Here is a 27,935-nt window from a genome sequence, read left to right as displayed (position 1 = left end):
TTCAGTTAACTTTCGAGCTCTGTTCCCCAGGAAACCATGAATGTCAGAAACCACCGAATGTCAGCTGTGTTACTAGGCAACATGGCTTATGGTAAAAATGACCCACTGGTAAACTGCTTGGGCCTGAGAGGGACTATAAATACCTGGAGAGTGGCTGTAACTTTGGGCTGCTCTTAGTGTGGGGACTCCTCCAGTCTGGCATGTATCCTGTTGGAATTCTAGAAGCTATGCGCATGGGCGGTTTTCCAAGGTCATGGCCTTTGTGGAACTTGGGGCTCTTCAGCCAGGGTAGCTACATACCCACTCAGGTGAGCTTCATTACTCACACCTAAGCTTTACCTTGAAGCAGAAGCACAGAATAGTTCTGGCTGTTCCTCTTTTTTCTTTCTTTTTTTTTTAAGTAAGTTTCAGGACCCACGTAGAACTTGAACTCACAACCCTGGGATCAAGAGTTGCATGCTCTATCAACTGAGCCAGCCAGGTACCCCTGGCTGTTCTCTTTCTGCACTGCTACAAGGACATTCCCCTCTCCCCAAAGAACATTCGTCCTTCTCTGCTGGTAAGCTGGTTTTCCTGTCCCTCCTCTCCTATAACCTAAGCGAATGGGATGTCAAATATGGATTGCCATAGGCCACAGGTCTGGCTAAACCCTAATAAAATTCCCTGGGTAGGCACTGCTCTACTGCAGTAACCCAGGCAAGAAACAGCAGTAGCATGGACCAGGATGGCTGTGGGGCAAATATGAAAAAGCAGTAACACTATAATTTGAAGGAGGAACTCATAGGATCTTCCAATAAATAAAATGTGGGATGTGAAAAGGTAAGTTAGGGATAACACCAACATTTCTGGCCTTAGCAACTGAAAAGATGGAGGGGGGAAATGGGATGGAGGAAGGACTGGAGACTGGGAGTTCAACTGTAGATAATTTTGAGGTAAGGGTTATTCCCAACTCACTGTCTTCAATCCAAGATGGCTCCAGTAGCTCCAAGTATCATGAGCCCATATAACAACATCCAAAAGGAGGGCTATCCCTTTGTACGTTAAAGGACACCAGACTCCCCACAGACTTTCTGACGTGTCCTAAGTCCGAAACCAATAATGGGCAAGGAGAATGGAACTAACACAGTTGGCTTTAGGCTGAGCCACATTCACAAACTGTCCTCTTTGGGATGGGGACGGGGGAAGCCCAGGAAACACATGAGCACTAAACACCCAAACAAAACTGGGCTTCCATTAGCGAGGAAAGAGACCAGTAAGTACAGTGTCTGTCCAAAGTAGCAGATGAACCATCTACATCAGTGGTGAAATCGCCCCCAAGGAAAGATTAGTAATAAAGGGCACTTAACAAAATAAGACAGGAAGCCAGGTGACAAATGAGAGGAATTGACCTACCTTCTGGTCCATGAAAACCAATCCAGGCAAATCTTGTGAAATTACACAGCCACCAAGAAAAGATTCTAAAGGATGTGAGGAAAAAGGACTAAAAGGAAGAATCGGACTGAAATCAGGAACTCTCAGTTGCAGAAGACAGAACAATGCCTCAGAAATTTCGAAAGCAAAATAATTTTGACCCAGGTTTTCATATCCAAATGATCCATCAAGTAAGAAAGCAGAATAAAGACACTTCCAAACATGTAAGGACATTACTTGGGGTTACTCTCTAGCAACAAGGATGAAAACCAATAAAGTAGATATGAGAACACAAGAAACAGTGGAAATGATCCAAGAATGAAATGAAAAAGACGTCCCAAGATGGCAGCTGTGCGGCAGGACTAGACAATAATTCATCCTATTAAAACAGAAAATTAGTGAACTCCATGAAAGGAAGAAAGGAGTGAATTCCATTCAAAAGGCAGAATAACTAAGAAGCTGGTTTAATGACAGGAATGCATGTGTTTCCCTTCTCAATAGAAAAAAAAATTATGCAACAGAAAATTCCCACAGAATGCTAATTGTCTACCCAGTTTTCCTCCCTTCCTTCTTGCTGAAGAAACCTACATTTTTTCCTTTCTCTTTTTCGAGTTATCAGGTGAGAAGCACATGATTAGAAACGGCAGCCTCTCCCCCAGACCCATGGGATGAAATCACAACAGGTCTAAACTAAGCGGAGAACTCACATTCTCCTTTGCGGGCAATTGGTCTGAGCAACCTCTCCTGTCCCACTGTGGAGAAGTGATTCATTTCAGGCCAATGAGACATATAGGAAAAATCACCTGGGGAGCTTCTTGAAAGATCTTCCAAGATGAAAAGAGATCTGATGGGGAGGAAATTTGCTACAAAGGGTGTTACTGGGCAATTGATGAATTTGAACATAGACTGTATATTACATAATAGTATTGTATCATGGTAGACATGGAAATGTACCACCCACAGCCAAAGACTCACCACCAGATGTGAGGAGTATGATTAAGCTATTAGTTTCATCAGAGTTGGCTTCAGCTCTCAAGAGGAGGTCTCGATAATCTCCGAACAGCTCAAGCTCATGTAACTGAGAAAGGCAAGGTACAAGCCAAGCAATTTCTAGCCAACACAGAACTCTTCTAATGGACAATCCTGACTCCAGATCAGCTTCTCTGGTGGGCAGACAGACCATCATCGCAATATGACAGCTCCACTTGCCCAATCCTGCTTCTGCTTTTAGGAGTCCTACTCCTGGCCTCAGCATCTGCTTCCCGGTGAACTCAAATGTTCAATTTCCTGAATTTAATCCTTGTTCCATGATCACACGAGAAAATCCTTTTCACAGGTGATGTGTAGTAAAGCGCTTAAGAATAAAGTCATGGGGGACGCCTGGGTGGCTCAGTGGGTTAAAGCCTCTGCCTTCGGCTCAGGTCATGATCCCAGGGTCCTGGGATCAAACCCCACATCGGGCTCTCTGCTCAGCAGGGAGCCTGCTTTCTCCTTTCTCTCTCTCTGCCTGCCTCTCTGCCTACTTGTGATCTCCTGTCTGTCAAATAAAAAAAAAAATTTTAAAAAAAAAAAAAAAAAGAATAAAGTCATGGGGCACCTGGATGGCTCAGTGTCAGTGGGTCAAGTGGCTGCCTTCGGCTCAGGTCATGATCCCAGAGCCCTGGGATCAAGCCCCAAATCAGGCTCCCTGCTCAACAGAGAGCCTACTTCTCCCTCTCCCTCTGCCTGCCGCTCTGCCTACTTGTGCTCACACTCTCTCTGTCAAATAAATAAATAAAATCTTTATTAAAAAAAAAAAAAGCAAAGTCATGATCTCTGCAGTTTTCTCTTAAAAGATTCCCCAAAAAACTACAGATATATACACAAAGGAGAAAGCAAATACAGCAAAATGCTTAAAACTGATAAATCAAGGTAAAAATTAGATAAGAGTTCACATTACTATTCTCAAAATTTTCTAAGTGTTTAAACTTTTCAAAACTAGTTCATTTTGTTTTTTTTTTTAAAGGGTGGGGAGATCATGATGAATCAGTGCCCATCCTATCCCCCTTCGTCCCACCCTCTAGTAAGTGAGAAAAAGATGCTGGGAGCAATAGGAACCACCACCAATAAAAGAAAGATCAAGACAATCCCCTAAATCCCCTGTAGTTAGATATTCTGCAAAATGTTGCCAAAAGAACCAAAGTGATACACCGGGGGGGGGGAACCTACTCAAGAAAGTCATGGTTCTGGGGCACCTGGGTGCCTCAGTTGGTAGAGCATACAACTCCTGATCTCAGGGTCATGAGTTTGAGTCCTACGTTGGGTGTAGAGATTACATAAGAAAAATTAAAAATAATTTAAAAAAGGAAGTCATGGATCAAGTGTGGAAAAATGTGACATGATTTTGAGCAGCTGATGGATTACAGGAAGAGAATCTATTGGTCTTTGAAGCTAGGAACAGCGGCCTTCTATACAGTATCTATACTGTATATTCTATACAGTTATTATATACAGTATCTATACTGTATATTCTATACAGTATCATGAGAAGGAAATGTCACCATAACTTCTCTGCTCTGCAATGAGTATTTGCACAATAATTAAAAGACATCAGACCAACATAAAAATGAAGCACCAAAGACTTCATTAAGGTTACAGAACAGAATGTAAATGTTCTTGAACTTGTCAGTTAAAAGGCACAGCTGACAGAAGTTGGAAGCCAGAGTGCAGGAAGGCAAAAGCGAAAAGGAGAATCAGTGGAAAAAGCCAAGGTTTTGATTTTGAATCCCTTAAGACTAGAAACCACTAAACATAATTCCACTTGACTCATTTTTTAACCATTTTTGTTGAGATATAATTCACATACCATAAAATATACCAGTTTATTCATCATTTTTAATTAGGTTGTCTTTTCATTACTGAGTTGTCAGAGTTCTTTATAGACCTTAGATACAAGTCCCGTATTTGATAGAAATCGCAAATATTTTTCTCCGATTTTGTGGGTTGTCTTTTTACTTTCTTAATGGTATCCTTTGAGGCACAGAAGTTTTTAATTTTGATAAAGTCCAGCTTACCGATTTTATTCTCTGTTGTTTGTGCTGTCAGTGCCCCAAGAAGGCTTTGCCTAGCCAAGGTCATTAAGATTTATTCATATTTTCTTCTAAGAATTTTATCATTTCTGCTGTACATTTAGGTCTATGATCCATTTTTAGTTAATTTGTGTGTATGATGGGAGGAGGAAGCAGTTCAAATTCCTTCTTTTGCATATAAATCTCAAATCTCCGGGTGTCTCAGCACAATCTGCTGAAAAGACTATTCTTTCCCTATTGAATTTTCTTGGCACACTTGTTAAAAAAAAAAAAAAATCTATTGATCATGGAGTTTATTTCTGGATTCTCAAGACTATCCAGTTAATTTCTACATACTGACACTCTAAGGTGAAATCCAGACAGTATAACCATTTTACTTTTTTTTTTTTTTTTTTTTTGACAGAGAGAGAGAGATCACAAATAGGCAGAGAGGCAGGCAGAGAGAGGAGGAAGCAGGCTCACTGCTGAGCAGAGAGCCCGATGTGGGGCTCGATCCCAGGACCCTGAGATCATGACCTGAGCTGAAGGCAGAGGCTTAATCCACTGAGCCACCCAGGTGCCCCAGTATAACCATTTTAAAGTGGACAGCTCAATACCACTTAGGACATTCACAACGTTTTGCAACTAACACCTCTATCTAGTTCCAAAACATTTCACCACCCCAAGAAGAAACCCACATCCATCCAGCAGTTACTCCTCATCCCCTATGACCCTGACAACCAGGAATGTTTTACATCTGTGTGCATTTAACTGTGTGGGATATTTCATATCAGTGAAATCATAATGTAGGATATTGTTTCCAGCTTCTTCCACTTAGCATAATGTTTGGGAGGTTCATGCCCTCTGCAGCACTTATCAGTTTTACCTCCTTGTTAGGGTTGAATAATATTCCATTCTTGGGATATGCCACAGTTTGGTGACCCCCTCATTAGTTGATGTACATTTGGGATGTTTCTACCTTTTAGTTAATGTGAACCGCTAGGTAAGTACAGAACTACTATAAATATTCATGTACAACTGTTTGAATACCTGTTTTCAACTCTTTTGGGTACATACGTAGGAGTGGGATATCTGGTTCATATCCTAATTCTAGATTCAACTGTTTGAATAACCACCAAACTGTCTTCCACAGCAGCTGTACCCTTTTCCATTTCTACCAGCAACGTACAAGGGTAACAATTTCTCCAGATCCTCACCAACAGGGGTGATTTTCTGTTTTCTCATTCGTTTTCAAAGGTGACATCCAGAACTCAACACAACACTCCCGGTGTCATCTGGACAGTACAGAACAGAGTAAGACTACCACCTTTCCTCTTTGGAACCTCCTTCTCCTGGGAGTCCAGACTACTGGTCTCTGCAGGCTTCCTCGTAGTCACATCACATTTTATATCCATATTGAGTTCACTACAGTCATTAACATACTTATTTGTATTCTGCCACATCTCTCGCCCCTATGATTATGCAGCTCTCTTCTCAACCCATATAGGGGACTTTGTATCAAGCCCCATTAAGTTACCATGTTAGCCTTGGCCCACCATTTCAGTCAGGAAGATTTTTCAAAAGTTAACCCTAAAAAATTCATTCCATACAAAAATTTCAAAAGCATAGTGTCAGTTTTTTGGGTTTTTTTTTAAGGTTTTATTTATTTGAGAGAGAGCCACCAAGAGAGGAGAGCACAAGCAGGGGAAAGGGAAGAGCAGACTCTGTGCTGAGCAGGGAGCCCAACACAGGACTCGATCCCAGAACCCCAGGATCATGACCTGAGCGGAAGACAACTGCTTAACCGACTGAGCTACCCAGGCGCCCCAGTACCAGTGTTCTTATTCACATTATAAACATATTAACAGTAACCTTCAGCAAGAGAAATTTTTCCCCAGTTGTCATCAACTCACCATTCACTTATCTTCAGAGCTGCTACTCAAGCAATCACAAGTCTACCTAATTTTATGGTCAGCCAGCCCCCAGTCTCCCACTTGTCGAAAGAGAGAAATGTTACCGAATGCCTGGCAGAAATTCATTTATACTGTTATCCTCTGCATTCTCCTGACCCACAACCTAATAACCCTACCTAAAACGTAAGGTTAGTCTATCATACTGTCTCTAGTGAGCCCATGTAATACTTTCCTTTAAAAATGTAATCGCAACGTTTTTAGTGCATAAAACACAATGAACCCAGACTGGGTCATATTATGTTTCTTTTTTTTTTTTTTTTAAGATTTTATTTATTTATTTGACAGATAGAGATCACAGGTAGGCAGTGAGACAGGCAGAGAGAGAGAGAGAGGAGGAAGCAGGTTCCCTGCTGAGCAGAGAGCCCGATGTGGGGCTCGATCCCAGGACCCTGGGATCATGACCTGAGCCGAAGGCAGAGGCTTTAACCCACTGAGCCACCCAGGCGCCCCCATACTATGTTTCAAATCATTTTTTGAGGTTTATATAACCACATCAAATATAAATACAATGAAAAAAGCAATACGTATCACTTACAGCTATGGAGAAAATAAAGATCTCAGGTGTTCTACTGGAGAGTATCAAGACAAATGTGTTGCCAATTTCCTGTAATTTAGGGTTATACATCTTTAAAATTCTACAGGAGTCTCTCCTCAACCATAAAAATTCAATAGGGAAAAAAATATTTTCCACATGTGTTCACAAAAAATAAATAAGCAAATTTTTGTTTTCTGTTTCTAATAATATAGATTTCATTGAAACCAATTTCCCCAATTCCTTTAAGAGCAAATTCCTCACTCAAGAATCTTTTTTTTTTTTTTTAGATTTTATTTATTTATTTGACAGACAGAGATCACAAGTTGGCAGAGAGGCAGGCAGAGAGAGAGGAGGAAGCAGACTCCCTGCTGAGCAGAGAGCCCGATGCGGGGCTCGATCCCAGGACCCTGGGATCATGACCTGAGCAGAAGGCTCAAGAATCTCTTCTATAAAGCCTTCTGAGGCAGCTGGATGGCTCAGCCAGTTAAGCGGCTGCCTTCGGCTCAGGTCATGATCCCAGCGTCCTGGGATTAAACCGCTGGTCGGGCTCCCTGCTCCATGGGGAGCCTCCTTCTTCCTCTCCCTCCACCTGCCGCTCCCCACTGCTTGTGCTTGCACTCTCCGTCAAGTGGATAAATAAAATCTTATAAAAACTTCAGGGTCTGGGGACACCTGGGTGGCTCAGTGGGTTAAGCCTCTGCCTTCCGCTCGGGTCATGATCCTGGGGTCCTGGGATCGAGCTCCGCATCGGGCTCTCTGCTCAGCAGGGAGCCTGCTTCCCCCCTCTCTCTCTGCCTGCCTCTCTGCCTACTTGTGATCTCTCTCTCTCTCTCATTCTCTGTGTCAAATAAATAAATAAATAATCTTAAAAAAAAAACAAAAACAAAAAAACCTTCAGAGTCTGTTGCACTCTAAAATAGCCTCTCCCTACTTTGCCCTCTAATGGTATCTACTACTGTCCTTACCACTCACTGACACCTGATGCTTGGCATTTACTGCTTGTGAACTGTTTGCTAATTTACTTACCGTCTGCAACAGAATCCCTCAGAGGACTGACGCCTTCTCTTTCTTTCCTAACCTCATCACAACCATCATGGTATAAAGCTTATGAAAAGGGAAGCACTCAAATTCTTGTATGAATTTATATCGCATATAATAGTTATAAACCTACACAGAATTAAAATTAAACAGGAAATTATCTCATAAAAATTGAAGACCTTTTAAGGTCTTGTGGTTCTTGGAGGGTGACTGCAGGGTGGTAACTAAAAGGGAAAGCAATGCCAAACAGGGGCTTCTCCAAGACGAAATAGCTCTGTGTGTATTTCAAGGTAGCGGGCAAAGAGACAAGAAAAAAAAATGAAGATACAGGAGGGGACAGAAAATGGGGAAGGAATGAGATTCTGGGGCTCAAGTCAAAAGATAAAGGACATATTTCTTTCTGAAAAGGGAAAACTAGGTACAGGATATGTTGAAGTGGACAAGGGTTAAATTCAGCAGTTTTGTTTTTAAGATTTATTTAACAGAGAGATAGAGAGCACAAGCAGGCAGAGCGGCAGGCAGAGGGAGAAGCAGGTGCTCCGCTGAACAGGGAGCGTGATGTGGGGCTCGATCCCAGGATTCTAGGATCAGGAGCCAAAGCAGTGGAGCCAAAGGCAGCTGCTTTACCGACTGAGCCACCCAGGCGCCCCATCAGCAGGTGGTTTTAAGAGAGAAAGAGGTTTATTTAGCTCCTAATATTTATTAAGAAAGCACTGTATCGGTTTCCTGCAGTAAAATCAATTGCCGTAGTGACAAATTATCACAAAACTAGTGGCTTAAAATAACACAAATTCACTATCTTACAGTTCCGGCAGTCAGAAGTCCAAAATAACCCAGGTCTCACTGGGCTACAACCAAAGTGTCGGCAGAGCTGGGTTCCTTTCTGGAAGCTCTAAGGAGATTCCATTTTCTTGCCTTTCCTGGTTTATGGAGGCCGCCCACCTCACATGGCTCCGGCCCACTTTTATCTTCAGAGCCACCAACAGACATTGGGCTCCTTCTCATGATGCCGTCTCTTTGGTCCTGACTTTCCTGCCTCCTACTTCTTTTAAAGATTACATTAGGCCCACCCTAATGTAATAACCCAGGATACTCTATTAAAATGAGCTGATTAGCAACCTTAATTCCACCTGAAACCTCAATTCCCTTCAGCTCTGTAATAGAACACTCACAGGTTCCAGGGACGAAGATGTGGAGGGATGATGACATTACTCGGCCTGCCACAGGCACTCGGCTATGTGCTTCATGTGTATCTTTTTTTTTTTTTTTAAGATTTTATTTATTTATTTATTTGAGAGAGAAAGAGAACATGAGAGGGGAGAAGGTCAGAGGGAGGAGCAGACTCCCCGCAGAGCCGAGAGCCCGATGCGGGACTCGATCCTCAGACTCTGGGATCATGACCTGAGCCGAAGACAGTGGCTTAACCAACTGAGCCACCCAGGCGCCCTGCTTCATTTGTATCTTTTAATTTAGTCCCCACAACCACTCTATGAGGGAAATAATGTTTTACTCATTTTATACATGAGGAATCTGAGACTACCCAGAACACTTTGAGAGACTTTAAATAACAACCCAAACAGTCAGGCTTATAAGAGATACTATTTTAATAATGTTTGCGGAGCTGAACCAGTGGAACCAGGACTCAGATGACACAGCCTCCACTGGCCTGTTTCTAAAGCCCTCACTATCCTCTTACTGCGCGCGCGAGCGTGTGTGTGTGTGTGTGTGTGTGTGTGTGTGTGTTGGTTTGGGGGTAAAGGGAAAAAGGCTTTACTTGCCCCCTACTTTAACCAAAACCATCTCTCCTTTCATCATCAGAAATCTCTGTGCATGATTTTGTTTAAAAAGTGCTTAGGGGCTCCTGGGTGGCTCAGTGGGTTGAAGCCTCTGCCTTCCGCTCGGGTCATGGTCTTGGGGTCCAGGGATCGAGCCCCACATCGGGCTCTCTGCTCAGTGGAGAGCCTGTTTCCTCCTCTCTCTTTCTGCCTGACTCTCTGCCTACTTGTGATCTCTGTCAAATAAATAAATAAAATCTTTAAAAAAAAAAGTGCTTAAATCTCTGCCATGCTACATCGGTTCCATCTAGGCTTTGGTCTATGAGAAGAGATAATATGATAGAATGTTAAGAAGCAAGGCTAAAATTATGTGATTTGTAGATTCCTCTCTAAATTATATAATTTTAGGCTCCAGATTTGAAGTTATAAATATTTTTATAACTATTTCAAAAATTCAGATAGATTCCCTAAGGCAAAATATATTGGATTAGAGATTATCAATGTTTTAAGATATCTTGACACATAAAACCCATCATTTTTCAGGATCCCATCAACCATACAGGAATGGATCCTTTTTGACAAAAATGATTACTGGGGCAATATAACTGAGCTCCAGCTAGCCACCCTCATTTAATAATGAACTCTTGTGATACTCCTTCACTCTCCCCTAAACACTTGAGTAGCAATAATTTTCTTTATATGTCCTTAAAAAAGGCTACAGACTCAGGACAGAGATCAGGGAAACAGTCTGTGATTGACAGCAAAAGACTTGGTGTTCAATTGTTGGCAAATGTCTTGACTGAACTTTTACCTCTAGAGCAGCCATTTTTAGTCTTCTCAGGATCATGGGCTCTGCTTTTGAAATCTGATAAACCTATGGACCTCTCACTAGAAAAAGGCACATGAACACATACTCAAAATTTTTCATACAACTTATTTTATTGCATTTTAAATCTGTTGCCATCACAGACCGTAGCTAACTAGTCTTCAGAAGGATATCTGTATGTCTCACTTTTGAGTTTGTGCCAAAATTTGCTACACCCAGGAATAAAAATCTGAAGTATGCAATAAAACAAACCAAACTTTAATCATTTTTGACAAATAGATACCAAAGTAATGATGACAGTTGGCTGTAGGGCCTCTGGCACCAAAGCACAGTTCTAAGAAAAAACCCACCTCTTGTACATTATTCTCCAAGGACAGCTAGGAAGACATGGGTGTTAGAGAGAAGGCTCGGGTCCCAAGAGTAAGGAAAAATTATGTTGACTGATTTAATGAGGATTTCCCAAAACAGTAACATTTTATACTTTTATATATTTATAAAATGGAAAGACGTGGGTGGTTTTGGTTTGTTTTAAAGTAAGCTCTATGCCCAGTGTAGGGCTTGAACTCACCACCCTGAGATCAAGAGTCTCATGTTCTACTGACTGAGCCAGCCAGATGCCCCTAGGATAGATATGGTTTTAGAAACTGGGAAATATTCAGATAAATCCAAGTATTTGAGAAAAAAAAAAAAAAGGATACCAGACCTACTCTGTTCCTACTACTTGGAAATCCAGAAGGTATTAAAGTTCAAAGTGGGGTACATGTGCCCACAGAGGCAGGGTGATCATGCTGCTGGTGTGAAAAGAAAATACTCTAAGACTGAACATACGTGCGTTATCTTAAACTGGAAACTGAGCTTTCATATTCAGTGTGTGAAACCGACACCAGCACCGTCTCTGGTCCTGCGCAGACAGTGTCAACCTTGTGGCCGGGCGCGTTGGTGAAGAATGCCCGTCACGCATCTTGGCGCACTTGACCTCCCGTCTACCTAGAGGTGACCAGAAAGGCACCATTTTGGGCAGTGTGGGGGGCAAGCAGAGTCATGGACATACAAGACCTCACCACAGCATCATTGCAGGGTCCATTCTCCGGCTTCCTGGGTGGCGAGCAGCAGTGTGGCAGGCCACCAGCGGTTTCTCACTCTGCCCTCCTAGTCCTGACTTGCAGCTCTGGCATGTCCGGCAGTTTCCAGGGCGTCTGGAGCAGCAGCTGTTGAGGGGACCCAAGCTCTGGGTCCCAGTCTAGGGGCAGGGATGCCCTCTGAGCCCCCCCTTATGGGTTCCCTCTGTGTCACCATCCCAGAGCAACTGTTAGGCCCTTCTAACAACTCTGTAAGCACCTCATCTCCGGATGAAATTTCTTTTGTTTGTGGCCCTGAACACACACCCAGTATTCCAGTAGGTAAATGTCCCCTAAAGGAAAGGCAGCCCCTCCACACCCAGGAGGAGCTGTTTGTGATGCCCTCACCTGTGGGCTCACTTTTAGCAAACTCCAACATCCTGCAGCTTCCTTGGGCCCAAGTAAGCACATCTGCAGATCTCGGTAGAATTATCATGTCACCCACGAATGGGTTTTAAAAGATTTTTTGTAAATGAACAAGGCAAAGAGAGAGGGACAAACCAAAAAACAGACTCTTAGCTATTGAGAACAAACTGGTGCTTGCCAGGGCGGCGGGGGGTGGGGGGGGAGAGGCGAGGAAGGGGGGGTTGGTGGTGGGGGCGGTGAACCAGGTGATGGGGATTAAAGAATACACTTCTCTTGATGAACACTGAATAATATATGGAAGCGGTGAATCATATATTGTACACCTGAAATGAATATTAACACGGGATATCTACTACACTGGAATTAAAATGTTTAAAATTTAAAGAAATAAATATAAACTGTCAGAATTGGATATTTAGCTATCCCTATAATAAATAAGAAAGGGTTTTTTGCAAAGAAAGGCAGATTAAACATAATAAAGCAAAATACATGGGGCACCTGGGTAGCTCAGTGGGTTAGAGCCTCTGTCTTCAGCTCAGGTCATGATCCCAGGATCCTGGGATCGAGCCCCAAATCAGGCTCTGTCTGCTCAGCAGGGAGCCTGGTTCCCCCCCCCACACCCCACCCTCCTGCCTCTCTGCCTACTTGTGATCTCTGTCAAATAAATAAATAAAATATTTTCAAAAAATAAATAAATAAAGCAAAATACAAGCTCACAACAAGAAAATGAAGGAACTGCCAAATGCCTATTACCAATACCAGTGCTCTACCAAAACTGTAAGGTAAAAGAATGATTATCTTGTGAACTTTAAAACTATATAACTTTTAGAAGAAAATACAGGGAAAAAAAAAATCTTTGAGACCTAGGACTGGATGAAGAGTCTACAGATAAGACATGAAAAGCACAATTCATAAATGAAAAAAAAGAAAATTTTTGGATGCAGTATATGAAAATTTTAAACTTTTTTGCTCTCTGAGATACCCAGTTAAGAGGATAGAAAGACAAGCTTGGATGGGAAGAAAATTTTGCCAATCACGCATCTGACAAAGATTTTATTTATTTATATGACAAAGGGTTTATATCCAGATGCTAGGAAGAACTCTCAAAGCTCAACAGTGAAAAACAATACAATTTGCTCGTTAGGGAAACAATTTGCCCATTAGGGAAAGGCAAATTAAAACCACAGTGAGCTACCACTACACAACTACTTAGAATCACTAATGTAAAAAAAAAAAAAAAGTGAAAATACCAAATTCTGACAAGTGTATGGAGAAACCAAATCTTTCACACACAGCTAGTGAGAGCATACAGACACTCTGGAAAACAGTCTGGCAGTTTCTTATAAAATTAATCATTCACTTACAATATGACCCAGCAGCTGCACTCTTGGGCATTCACCCCAGAGAAATGAAAACTTAGGTTCACCTAAAAGCCTATACATGAATGTTCACAGCAGCTTTATTCATAACAACAAAAACTGGAAACAACTCGTATGTTCTTCGACAGGTGAGTAGTCAAACTGTGTACGGTAGAACAGCCATACAACGAATACTATTCAGCAATCCAAAGAAATGAACTACCGCTACACTGGTTAGCTTGCAAGGTTCTCTACGGCATTGTGCTGAGTGGAAAAAAGTCAATCTCGAAAAGATACAGTTGGATTCCATTTATGTAACATTCTCAAAATGACACAATTATAGAGATAGAACAAAGAGTGGTTGCCAGTAAACAGGGACGGGGTGGTGGGGGGGGACCTTGAGCTGCATGGGGGAGTTTCTTGGCAGTGATTGAACAGTGGTGGAGGTGATTATGGTGGTAGTGAAACAAATCTAGACATGAAATGTTATTAACTGCACATAACTACACGTACACACACACATGAATGAGTGCACTAAAAACCATGAAAACGGAATATGGCTACTTAACAGTATTATACCAATGCCAGTTTCCTGATTAAACATGACTGTTAATGTCATATTATGTAAGATATTACACTGGGGAAGCTGAACGAAAGTTACACACACTCCCTGCACTGTTTTCACAATTTCCTATGAGTCTATAGTTATTTTAAAATAAAGGTGTTTTTTTTTTAAGATTTTATTTATTTATATGACAGACAGAGATCACAAGTAGGCACAGAGGCAGGCAGAGAGGGGGGTGGGAGGAAGCAGGCTCCCTTCTGAGCAGAGAGCCCGATGCAGGGCTCGATCCCAGGACCCTGAGATCACAACCTGAGCAGAAGGCAGAGGCTTTAACCCACTGAGCCACCCAGGTGCCCCAAAATAGTTTCTTTGAGTGATGACATTCAGTCATACTTATTTTTAAAATTACTAATATTTTAAGTGGAATCAAAAACATGAAAATAATACATTTTAAATTGTTCTACGATGTCTTTTCATCTTTATCTCATTTCTTATGAACGTCTTACTATGTACAGTATAGGTAATATATAGTCTACAACAAACATACATATGGAGAATGCAGACACAGTTCTTGATACTGCTGGAGTATGACCAAAACAAACGTGCAGACCTCTGTTACAGAAGCTACAAAAGTCTGAGATTCTATCTAACCCTTCAAAGTTTTACTTAGGGAAGCATACACAAAAACAGGACAGACACCGGACTGAGAATCAAAAAGTACTCTATTCTATCCACAGTTTAAACAAGTCACAATCTCATTGTCATCCACAAGATGTAAGAATTCTATCAGATCATTCCCAAGACATTCCAGCTCTGAAAACACTGTAACTCCGTGAGTTCTACAACAGGAAAAAGTACAGCAACCATCAAGAAATGTATGACTAAACTCTAACCAGTATTTACTGAAAGTATACCGAAGTCTCATGATTGCCAGGAATATTAAATATAACACATAGTCCAAGTTATCATTAACACAAACATAGAAAACAGCACCTGCACAGACAATTTTGCCTCAAAGAAAATAGATTACCAGAAGATCCAGTTGAAATATAAATATCCAGGGGCACCTGGGTGGCTCAGTGGTTTTAAGCCTCTGCCTTCAGCTCAGGTCATGATTCCAGGGTCCTGAGATCAAGCTCCGCATGGGGCTCTCCACTCAGCAGGGAGCCTGCTTCCCTTCCTCTCTCTCTCTCTGCCTGCCTCTCTGCCTACTTGTGATCTCTGTCTGTCAAATAAATAAATAAAATCTTTAAAAAGAAATATAAATATCCAGATACTAGGCAAAGGTGGCTATTTTGCATGTAGCCTTTCTGTCATTGAAGGCTTCTACCTTCTGCTCATGGAACTATATGAGGCTCTGTATTACAAGCAGGCACCAGTGCATTCAAATATCCTGGTGTACAAGCTTGGGGATCATGACAGTTCTCTCAAGATGTAAAATATCAAGATATCCAGGACGCCTGGGTGTCTCAGTCGGTTAAGCGTCTGCCTTCAGCTCAGGTCATGATCTCAGGGTCCTGGGATCAAGCCCCATGTCAGGCTCCCTGCTCAGTGGGGAGTCTGCCTCTCCCTCCCCCCGCCCCTCCCCTACTTCATGCTGTCTCTCAAATACATAAATAAAATCTTAAAAAAAAGAATATCAAGACCTCCAAGAGAGAACTTTTCCTTTTTCCCATCCACTTAATTATTCGCCATCCACTGGAGTTAGACTGAGTAGGACAGAATTTTAAAAGGTCTATTATTCAGTGGAAGCTAAACATCTACAAGGTAATTATGTACCACCCCGTTACACCACCTGCTATCCAGAGACATTGCCTACCTGAAACAGAGTCCAAAACCAGGAAAGAAGCCAAGAGTCCTCCAAGCAGTGAAAATCAATATAACAAGGTCCTAGTACTAAAGCCCTATGCTTCTTTGGCTCGTTCTTCAGAACCTTCTAATATTTTTATCCACCATTCCACAAGTGTGTTTATGGGTTCTACTCATGGCACACCAAACTATCAAATTATTAGAAAGGCATGGTAGGTACAGTAGGCAGGCATAATGAGAGCAGAGAGATACAGCTAACAGTAAAGTAATACACAAACCAATCCCCAAACCAAGATGATTTAGAAAGGAAGAGTTTCGCGACAAGTGAACAAGCCACGGTCTGACCACCAGTGGTGGTCTGTAGACTGCTAACTGAGGAAACTGATGGCCAGCGCTTTTCTGCAAATAAATCATCGTGTGTTCACCACTGCCCAAGACACACAAAAGGAACCACCACAGTGATATTCTTTAACCAGGATTATAAACATCACAATCCATCTTCTATTTTTAAACAGATACACAAAACTGAAAATTGTATTAAATGATCTTCCCAGCATTCTTTAGTACTGAACTAAATTCCGTCACATCTGAATTTTACCATGAAACAGAGACACACCAGAACTCCAAACAGAACAAAACAAAACATGGAATCCTGAGAAGTTGAACTATTATGCTGCAATTTACTCAAGCAACAAAGCATACATGTGAATATTTTATGAATTAAAACGTGAGGCTGCATGGCAGTGAGTGTAACTACTATCCTTTCCTCATCAATTCCCAGATGCCCTTGAATAAACTAAACAAAACACAACACTTCAACCCTCTGAGGTACAGATGCTCTGAACTAGAGATGGATCTTACCATTGCTGTCACCCAACAGCAGGAGGCAATCGGTGAAAATCTTATCTCCTGGAAAGATCAAGAAAGCAGCAGCATCAAAGTGTCTTAGGTCTGACCAAAAACGGTCATTCAAAAAAAACTTTCATTTTTTAACATTTTATTTATTTATTTGACAGACAGAGAGCATGAGCAGAGGGAGCAGCAGGCAGAGGGAGAGGGAAAAGCAGACTCCCCACTGAGCAGGGAGCCTAGGCAGGGCTAGATCCCAGAATCCTGGGATCAGACCTGAGCTGAACGCAGATGCTTAACCGACTGAGCCACCCAGACGCCCCTCATTCAAAAATGTTAAAAAGACGAAGAAATGATCAGAAACCTGTAAAACTATAATCAGTGGAGTAAATTACAGAAAATTCTCAAAAATAAATTGCATCCTTTTACCTTAAAAGACAGTACATTTAAGGGGTGTCTGGGTGGCTCAGTGGGTTAAGCCTCTGCCTCTGGCTCAGGTCATGGTCTCGGGGTCCTGGGATTGAGCCCTGCATTGGGCTCTCTGCTCAGCAGGGAGCCTGCTTCCTTCTCTCTCTCTCTCTGCCTGACTCTCTACCTACTTGTGATCTCTTTCTGTCAAATAAATATATAAAATCTTTTTAAAAAAAGATAGTACATTTAAGTACTTATCACAATACTTGGTAAGCACTCAATTTAGCTATTATTTAGGAATTATTTATTTTATTTAAATTATTTATATACCGATATATTTAATATGTATTATTTCATTATTTATTGTTATTTATTTATAAATTATTATAAATTTAGCTAACATTATGATTTCAAAATGACAAATAAGGACTAGTAGAGCTAATGAAAATATCTATGATCATAGTGATCAGGCAATCATTAAGCATTTATTAAGTGCTTTCAAGTTGGGTCACCAGCACCACATGGGAGCAATAAAAGTTCACTGCCATGAACCCACACAGCACTAGTTTTGATCAAATAAATGGTAAGTGCCACAGCAGGAGCAAAACATTTTGGACCAATAAGGTAAAGCATCACATTACACCGAGCAATGATCAGAACTTACTAAAGCAGCACCTGGCTGGCTTAATCTGCAGGGCACGTACCTCAGTCTCGGGGTTGTGAGTTCAAGCCCCACGTTAGGTATAGAGATTACTTAAAAATAAAATCTTAAAAAAAACAAAACAAAACTTGCTAAATATTTTCAACTTTTTTTTTTTTTTAAAGATTCATTTATTTATTTTAGAGCACGAGCTCTAAAGGGACAGGGAGAGAGAGAATCCAAGCAGGCTCCCTGCTAAGTAGGAAGCCTTATGCAGAGCTCCAACCCAGGACCCCAAGATCATGACCTGAGATGAAATCAAGAGCAGGCCGCTTAACTGACTGAGCCGCCCAGGCACCGCTCAGCTTTTTTTTTTTTAAGTACTATTCTTTATGTAGGTCCAGCAAGCAGAAATTTGAGACATAAATTATTTACTTGTTGAGAGCCACCAAATGATCAAATGAATATAAAAAACTGTCACCAAAATGAATCTTGTGATTTTCATAGGGGAAAAAAAAATCTCTTTGCCCATCACTCTGCAGGCTTAGGTAGAATAAGGATTGTAGATAAACTGCCTCTTCAAATCCTTCTAAACTTGGAGCTGCACACATGATTGAAAGAATCTCTCCCCTCCTAGGATTTACACACATTGAAAGGGACCAGTTTATACAGAAATGCACATTTATTAAAATGCTATCTTTCACTTATATTCAATGTCCAGAATGGACAAACGCATGGAGATGGAAGGGAGATCAATGGTTACCTGGGGCTGGTGAGGGAGATGGGGAAGGTGAATGAAAAGTTCTAAAACTCATTGTGGTGGTGGTTTACAACTCTGGAATACACTAAAAACCACTGAACTGAACACTTTACTTCTTTTTTAAAGATTTAATTAATTTATAGTAATTTATTTATTTGAGAGAGTGTGTGGGCATGTGAGCAGGAGAAGGGGCAGAAGGGGAGGGAGAGAAAAAAGCAGACTCCACTGAGCAGGAGCTCAATATGGGTTAGATACGGGTCTAGATCTCACAATCCTGGGGTCATGAGAGCGGCTATCAAGAGCAAGCCATGTAAGGGACTGAGCCACCCAGGTGCCCTTGAATTGTATACTTTAAATAGGTGAATTGTATGATATGTAAATTACTACATCTCCATAGAGCCCTTCATTTTTTTTTAACTTCTTAAAAGATTTGTTTTTTTAAGGGGCTTATGGGTGGCTCAGTCATTAAGCATCTGCCTTTAGCTCACATCATGATCCCAGCGTCCTGGGATCAGGTTCCTTGCTCTGCAGGAAGCCTGCTTCTCCCTTTCCTACTTCCCCAGCTTGTGTTCCCTATCTGGCTGTCTCTCTCTTTTTTTTTCTTCTTAAAACAACAACAACAACAACAACAAAATAACTTTTTTTTTTTTTTTTAAGATTTATTTGAGAGAGCGAGCATGAAAGAGAGCGCGCACGTGCACAGGAGCAAGGGGGAGGGACAAAAGGAGAGGGAGAAGCAGACCCCGCCCCCGCTCAGCAAGGAGCCTGATGGAGGACTCACCCCAGGATCCCAGCATCATGACCTGAGCAGACAGCAGACACTTAATGGTCTGAGCCACCCAGGCACCCATTAATATTTCATTTTTAAGCAAGCTCCACACCCAATTCAAGGCTCAAACTCACAACCCTGAGACCAAGACTCACATACTCCACCAAGTGAGCCAGCCAGGTGACCCTGTTATTTTAAAATTTGAACTCTTTGCAAAAGCTGACAAATCCTAATTACTGCATTATGGTCAAACTCCATAGGATATAGCCCTCTGTCAGATATTCTTCCTGACCTGGCTGACCTCATCACTGACAGTCCTACACAGTCCCTTTATTAACAATCCAGTTCCTTCCCCAAAGATACAAACAGCAAGCAGCAGACACGTGGGGAGAGGTGGAGGGCAGTATATTTTATAAAAGTTAAAAATAATTCACACAGTATTTTTATGTAAGTGGTTTTTCAAAATGGTTATTTTCATAATATATTAAAAAAAAACCAACTGAAAAAGGCATCTACCAGTTATCTGCTAGCATATAGGTATAGTCTCATAATGCCGGTCTTTGAAACGGATAACCCTTGTAGGGTGTGAGAAAAAGACACATTTATGTTTGCAGAATTTCAGAAATATTCTGCCCCACAAGAACAGGGTTTAAATTAAAAAAAAAAAAAATTCTAGAACTCACAGACTTATTTAACAGTGTGCATGAACTCCTACCCACCTCAAATGGAAGACATGTTTGTTTGCTAGTGTACTTTGGAAGAAGCTATGCAGAACAATAAACAAGAATGAATAATAAATTCACCTAGGTGTGCACTTTTTACACTATTTTTAATCCACATGTACCAGTCTGAGCTCACAACTTGTGGCAGAGGCAGACTTAATCTTACCTTCAATGCTAGACAAGGTACACAAAGTAGGTGCAGTTCTCAATGAAAATTTGCCAAATGAATGGAGATTTCTCAGCTGATTAAGCCAACTGGCTGTTTACAGCTGGGTTTCCTATTTAGGAACCTTTAGAAAATCCTTTTCCCCCCAGGCTAGTTTACAGAAGCACCTAGAACAATAAAATCTTATCACCTACATCATCTGCCCAAATTGTAGCTCCCTTCTCATAATGAGCAACAGGAGGTATGAGTAAAAACCTCCGTATGTGGGCGCCTGGGTGGCTCAGTGGGTTAAGCCACTGCCTTCGGCTCGGGTCATGATCTCAGGGTCCTGGGATCGAGTCCCACATCGGGCTCTGCTCAGCGGGGAGCCTGCTTCCCTCTCTCTCTCTCTGCCTGCCTCTTTGTCTGCTTGTGATCTCTCTCTGTCAAATAAATAAATAAAAATCTTTAAAAAAAAAAAAAACCTCCGTATGTGATTTGATCATGAAGAAATGTCTTCCCACATTCCTCCTTGGGCTACTATGAGAAGTGCCTGTCGGGGGCGGGCCTGGGTGGCTCAGTTGGTTAGGCAACTGCCTTCAGCTCAGGTCATGATTCTGGAGTCCCGGGATCGAGTCCCACATCGGGCTCCCTGCTCAGCAGGGAGTCTGCTTCTCCCACTGACCTCTCTCCTCTCATGCTCTCTCTAATGCTCTCTCTCTCTCAAATAATTAAATAAAATCTTTAAAAAAAAAAAAAAAAAAGAAGTGCCTGTTGGCAGGCTCCAAACAATTCTTAATGCTCTCTAGAGATTAAAAGAATCAAGAAATGAGAAGAGATTAAGTTTAGGAGTATGTACTCCAAAAGTATGTCAGGGTAAAGGCAGGTAAAACTGTTCAGGGACATAGATTTTGACCAGTTTTTTGAAATGTTTTGAACACATACAGTAGTAGCCTTGTACTCAAGAGCATGCAAAGCTCTGGTGATAAGGGAAAAAAATGGTTTACTGCTAAACACACACACACACACACACACACACACACACACGCTTTCCCCAAGTAAAACAATTTGAACTTCTTTACAGCTTATGGTTTTCTAGAATACTGGTGGGATAACAAAAGTGCTCAAGCACTTTAGGCAACAGTAAAAAATAAACAACGAACAAATAAATAGGGGAGTACCTCCAACTTTTGTTAATGGTTTAGCAAAGTCTACACTCTAATGCAGAAAATAAAAACATAACATAGGGGCGCCTGGGTGGCTCAGTGGGTTAAAGCCTCTGCTTTCGGCTCAGGTCATGATCCCGGGGTCCTGGGATCGAGCCCCACGTAGGGCTCTCTGCTCAGCAGGGAGCCTGCTTCCTCCTCTCTCTCTGCCTGCTTCTCTGCCTACTTGTGATCTGTCTGTCAAATAAATAAAATCTTAAAAAAAAAAAAACATAACCATATTGTAAGTCAGAACATGGTCTGTGCTGTAAAAGGGTTTTACAAGAGCAAGAAGAAAGACCAATCACTTATGGTTAGAAGAAGAGGAGCTTGCAGACAAGGTGACATTTGAGCTGGGTTAGATGGATGGTCTCTCTAGTGAGGTAACAACAGTTGAAATTCAGAACACCTGCTCTGCCCCAACAAAAATATTTTATAGATAAAAATAGTTCAAGTAGAGAACATACACTAAGCCAACCCCAACATACTTTATCTTTCAAAATTTCTTTTAAAATGTAAAACCTGCTATATAAAGCAATGAGAACTGTCCCACCTCACCTAGATTTCTTCTATTATTCCACTATTCTTTTACCATTTGGGCATGAATCCTGCATCACTGTCACTTTGCACTTGTTACTGTGATGAGATATGCACTCTTCTTCCTATGGCTGATAATTTTGTGTCTTCCCATTAAACTGTTATACCTTTGAAAGCAATAACTGTAATCCATTTCTATCTTATCTTTCCGTAATACTTCTTAAATAAATACATACTCAACAGATACGGTTGACAGGCTAAACCTAGTTCTAATACCTATGACAATAAGCTATCACTAACACAAAAGATGTCTGAGGAACAGATACTATAAATAATTAAATCATGTTTTTGCAAGAGAACAAAAAGCATCTAGACTAGTAATATCTACCCATAGACACTAAACTAGTTGCTCTGCTTTAGTGTGACTTGTTCAGAAAGGGTGCTTGTTTTAAAAAAAAAAAAAAAGTTTGGGGCACCTGGGTGGCTCAGTGGGTTAAAGCCTCTGCCTTAGGCTCAGGTCATGATCTCAGGGTCTTGGGATCGAGCCCTGCATCAGGTTCTCTGCTCAGCAGGGAGCCTGCTCCCTCCTCCTCTCTCTCCGCCCGCCTCTCTGCCTACCTCTCTGCCTAGTTGTGCTCTCTGTCAAATAAATACATAAAACCTTAAAAAAAAAAAGTTAAATCTCTCAAGCAGCCTTTATAGAACATTATCTTTCTTTGTCACAAAGTCTTAAGACAACACATTTATTGTGACACGGTGGGTTTGCAGAGAAATGAAGGACAGTGCTAGTTCCCAAGGATCTCAAGGGACAGTTCAAAACTCAAGAAATGTCTTGGCAATGTGTATACATAAGACAATGTGTTTAAAACAATATGAAAAGCACAAAGGAAAAATGTTTTCCAGGAAGCATAGCCTAGCTGTTTCAAAGATAATTCTTTCTGAATGTGCTCTTTTTAAAGTTCAGAAATTCTCTCCTCTATTGTTTAAGCTGGAAGTAAACAAAGATCGAAATTTGGAAACTTGTTTTAATTTTCTACTCAACTGTATTATGAGATGGAAAGGGAGATTATACCAGCAAGCTGGCCTGACATCCTTATCACAGAAGAGGATCAAAGGGGAGGGAGGAGAGGAATATAGGTGTAACAATGCCAGATACCATCAAGATTACTACAAAAGAACATGTTTGCCTACACTTCCTAAATTCTGTGGGAAGAACAGAGTACTTCTCAAATGTTATTATCCAAAATTGGCTTTCAGTTTGCCCAGTTTCTCCTTTCTTGTTATTGCTGAGCCTGTGAACTGATAATGTTCCACACCACTCAGAAAGTTACCAGTGAGTTAATCAAGGAACCCTTCAGGAAGTTGTTAGTATTGTTTTAAAAGAAAAAAAAAAAAAAAAAAAAAAAAAAAAAAAAAAACCACTGGGCCAGGCATTCCAACAAAATTCACTCTTCCAAAGAAATAATTTTACAAAATAACTCAGAAGAGAAGACAGGATGGAGTGCTATTTTTGATAATGAGTAGCAAAAACAACAACAAAAAAGACTACAGAGTAACACACCCACTGTTACTTTGTTTATAGGCTTGTAACTTGCACATGCAAGTACTCTACAAAGTATTGCTCAAGAAGAAACTGTCAAAAATGAATGCTTATGAAAACATTCCTTTTCTAAATAAGGTCTCTAACAAGGGCTGTGCTGTTTCTAAATGATTTCTTTAGCAAGTATTGACAGGTATAGCAGAGCAATAATGCTCAGGGTGAGAAAAAAATCTCTTGTTTTATCAATAGTAAAAGCTGTTGTTACTAATTATGATGCCCATGAGCTCAGTACTAGAAATTAACTCTGTGGTAGATCCCTGCTAGTCAGAACAGCACTTTACAAAAAACTAAGTTTATCCCCCCCACCAAAAATACTTTTTTTCCTAATCCTACAGACCCTAGCAACCTAATAGGTTGGTTTGTTGTTGCTGTTTTCATTCCAAAAGAAGCTCCGCCAGTAAGTCGAGGTAACTTTGCAGTTCAAAGGTTAAGGTAAATTCAGTTCTACGTAGAGAGTTTCTGCTCCTCGTCAACACAGCTCCCTCTTCTCTCTCTCTCTCTCTCTCCCTCTCTCCCTCTCTCTTCTCATATTATCTTGGTCTGAGAGAGGCTAATGCTCCGGTATAACTTCAAGTCCATGGGGGAAGCGACTGTAGGTGCCGAGGAATGAAACTGGGATGGGAAGAACGATCGACAGCAATCAAGAACCAGCTCGCCCTAGAAATCACCCTCTCCGGAAAGGAGGAAGAGTCTCTCCCCAAAGAACCTGCTGCCCGGAAGCCACAACTTCCATCAACCGGCAAAGAAAAGTTGCAAGAAGAGCTCAGCGCCCAGGCAGCCCGCGCGGGAGCGGAGACGGAGGTCGGCGAAGACACTCATCAGGCCCGGGAGCCCGGCAAGCCCGGGCTGCGGCGTCCGTGGGGCCGACTCCGGCTCCCGCAGGCTCCGGGTCTCGGGGTGCGACCGCGGAGAGTGGGCGGAGAAACGAGAGCAGAGGAAAAGAGGGACAATGATGGGCCGGGCCGGCGACTCCGCGCGTTCCAAGGGTCCCCCCGGCGCCTCTTCCCGCCCCGGGCCGCCTGCAGCCGCGCCAAGTTTACTCCCCAGCCCTCCCTTCACGATCCGGGCCGGCGAAGCCGTGGACGCCGGCCTCCCTCCGCCTGGCCGCTACCGCCTTCCTCCCCGCGGGGCGGCTCCCGCGAGTCGGCGAGGAGGCGGCGCGCGCGAGGGGAGCCGCGCGCGCGAAGGGGTGCCGGGCGCGCGAGGGGCAGGGGGCGCGCGAGGGGAGGCGCGCGAGGGGCAGGGGGCGCGCGGGCTAGCCGCGCGCGCGAGAGGAGCCGGGCGCGCGGCGCTCCCCGAGGACCCGCAGCCGCTCCGGCGGGTTTTCGGTTGAGGCGGGGGCTGCGCCGCCGTCTACCGTCCGTTAGTAGTCTTTGCCCGGGCGGCGCAGCCTGCCAGCCATCCTGGCCCGCCTCCCCCTCGGCTCCCATCAGGAAGGGCAGCCGGGCGAGGACCGGCGACCTCGTCTCCTGCCAGGGCTGTGGCCGCCGGTCGGCGGGCATCCCGGCGCCTGCCCCGGGGCTGGAAGAGAAAGTGAAATGAAGCGTCCTTCCCCCGGCAACACCTACCCGTCCCCAGTCCAAGTGCAGCTGCCTCGCTCCTCGGGCGCCGCCGGTCCCCGCCCTCGGCCCCCGAGCTCCGTTCTCTTGACAATGGCGCGTCCCCTTTAAGGAATAATCCGATCGGAACCGATGTATGGTTAAACCTCCGACTCTGATTTTAACCGGATTTCTCTCTCTCCCCCCTGAGCCCGACGGACGCCCGGCGGTGCTGCTAGCTCTTCCCACCCCTTCCCCGCCCCGCCTACTCCCTCGCCTTCCTGATTGGCGAGAAGCACTACAACAGGAACAGCAATCCTCGCACTCCACTGGCCCAGCCGGCCGCCGCTCACCGAGACCCCACCCTCCATCCCCGCCCCCTTCTCCGGGTTGGTCCTCCCTCTAATCACTCTCTGTCCTCTACTCCATCGTTGCTTTGGAGACCTGGCAGTCAAGGCTCACCCTCCCGCCTCCGGAAAGCGAACTTTATTTTTATTGGTAAAAGGACATCTTCCTGTGTACCTGATTGGGCAAGAAAGGAGTTAGTCTGCACGCCCCTTACCCATTATCGCTCTGCCTTTACGGGTTTGAGAAATACAGCTGCAAAGTCCTCCCTGCTTTGCCTTCATCTAAGCGCCTGTCCCTTTAAATGGTGGTAGGGGTCGTGGACAAACTCACAGCCTGTATTGGGGAAAGCGGGGAAGGGAGGGGAGAGAAATTCCAAATCTTCTCCAGTTGGGTAATACATCGCGAGCTGGGATTCTGCGGAGCCCCAGCACGCTGTCTAGTGAATGGACTGGTGAGAGTGAGCTAGAAGACCTAAATTCTGGTCCTAACTCCTCTTGAGACTCGCTCAAGTTTTCACTCACTGCCCACTCTACCCTCACCGTCGATTCCACTGGCATCTCGCTGCGCCGAAGAGCCTTGGTAAAGGCATCTGCAAACTTGGAGGGGGCATCTCGCAAACGTTCATTGAAAAAACCATTTAAATCATTTCCATTAAAAAGTTCCGCTTAATTCAAGTCCTTTGTGTTATCTCGGCGTTCCCCACGAAAGCTAAGTTACTCTTCTGAAATTACTAAATAAGTGATGTCCCTCGTGACAAGCTCAAAAGTAGAAGACGTCCGTCACGGAGCCGGGGGAGCCCAGGCTGAGCCCAAACGGGCACCAGAAAGCTATCCCTTGAGGGAAAGAGGGAGTCTGGCATCGGAAGCTTGACCTTGCAGCAAAACCTCCCCCAGGAGAAGAAAAATTCTTCGACAGCCTGGTGGGTTTCCCACCAGGGAAGGATAAGGGTAAGGGTAAGTGTTCCGGCCCTGTTTGCCGATGAGCTTTGAGAGCCTTCGGACCTCAGGACTCTTCGTGCATTTGCAGTGGAACCCAGTGGTGCCCAGAAAGTGACAGCTCTCAGCGGTACCCTAGAAAGGAGTTTAGTGGCAGAAAGGGGGAAATAAACATCGGTAGCTCAAATGACTTTTCCGCGAGTTCAGCTCAAAAATCTTATGGACATATCCATAAGAAGGGTGAGCACAGGGAAAGGTTGTAGGTCATTCGGGTGTTTCTACAGGGCGCAAGAGACAAGGAACTACCTAGGTTATATTTGTATAGCCTTCAGAGATGCTAATATAAATCTCTTAAGTGTCTGTAACTAAACCCCCATTTTCAGCCTATTCCATTTTGGTTTTTGGTTGTTAGCCCCCTTTTTTTTTTTTTTAAACTATAGTCAAGATAAAGTAATACTGGCTTTCTTCTGATATACAGCTGTCAAGCTTTGAGGCTGCTTCTGGGTTCTGACATTCTATATTAGACTATGAATAGAATAAGAATATTCTATATTCTAATATCTAACATCTAGTATGATCTTCTGGAAATAAAGACATCTACTATTTCAGATGTGTATACAGCTGCAGGTTTTGTTCAAGGTCTGGGTGATGTTTTCAGGTTCTTTGTAAAGCACCTGTTCTGTGATGTCCAGATTGTTCTGTTACACTAGCACATTGGGCTCAGCAACTCCAGAAGGCAGTCTTCAGTAACCTCTAAGTTCTCTTCCCTACTTTAACCAATCATGCTGAGATCACCACCTCACAAACACAATTTATATTATTTTTTCTCTATTTCACACTTGCCCACAACAGGATTGTTTATCACTTTTCAGCTCATACACCCAGCCTCCTCCTCCTACTACTACTATTAGTATTTACATAGAGGAAATTTTTAGAAAATCTGCAAACCTAGAGCTTCCAATTAGCAAATCATTCTTAAGAATGTTCAGTATTTGAGCACCCGGGTGGCTCAGTCGGTTGAGCATCTGACTTTTGATTTCAGTTCTGGTCATGACCTCAAGAGTTGTAGCATCAAGCCTGGGGGCTGGCTCTATGTTCAGTTCAGATTCAACTTTCTCTCTCATTTCTCCTCTCCCTTCTCATGCTCTCTCTCTCCCTCAAAATCTTTTTTTTTTTTTTTTTTTTTTAATTTAAAAAACTTAAAAAAAAAAAAAAAAAAAACGATGTTCAGTGTTACTGAACCAGTCCCTGCAGAAATGTACAATTTACATTTTCCCCTTAGAGGGATATTATCCCATACATTTATTTCTCAACTCTAAGCTAGATCCCCACTCTTTAAAAAGAAATATTCCCATAGGTGCCTAGCTGGCTCACTCAGTCAGCAGAGCATGCAACTCTTGATCTTGGGGGTTGTGAGTTCAAGCCCCGCATTGGGTGTAGCGATTATTTTAAACAAATCAAAAATAAAAAATCTTCTACCAATGTGCCAGCCTGACTAAAGCTTTTTAACATCCTTGCATACATATCTTTTTAAAACCCTTTTAAAAGGCGAAATATGTTATAATCATTTATTCTCCCTATTTATACATATAGGTAAACCACCTCAAAGAACTACCAGTGAAACCAGTAGTTTTCTTTAGAAAATTTGTTACCATT

General features: G+C 42.7%; 1 protein-coding gene across 3 annotated transcripts in view; it reads right to left on the bottom strand.

The window, feature by feature from the left end:
* The window catches only part of LOC111148913 (FRY like transcription coactivator), a 262,986-nt gene extending 237,913 nt beyond the window's left edge, over window positions 1-25,073 (bottom strand). For all 3 annotated transcript variants that reach the window (XM_022505700.1, XM_022505701.1, XM_022505702.1), the window contains exon 1: window positions 25,027-25,073. The gene's annotated coding sequence lies outside the window, so the exon portion shown is untranslated. The remainder of the gene's footprint in view (window positions 1-25,026) is intronic.
* Between the last annotated feature and the right edge of the window lie 2,862 nt (window positions 25,074-27,935).

The sequence above is a fragment of the Enhydra lutris genome, unplaced genomic scaffold (genome assembly GCF_002288905.1).
Source record: "Enhydra lutris kenyoni isolate GAN:26980312 unplaced genomic scaffold, ASM228890v2 scaffoldscaffold21, whole genome shotgun sequence".
NCBI classification, from domain to species: Eukaryota; Metazoa; Chordata; class Mammalia; order Carnivora; family Mustelidae; genus Enhydra; species Enhydra lutris.
The sequence above is the reverse complement of the archived record's forward strand: the minus strand, read 5'-3'. Positions and strand labels throughout refer to the sequence as shown.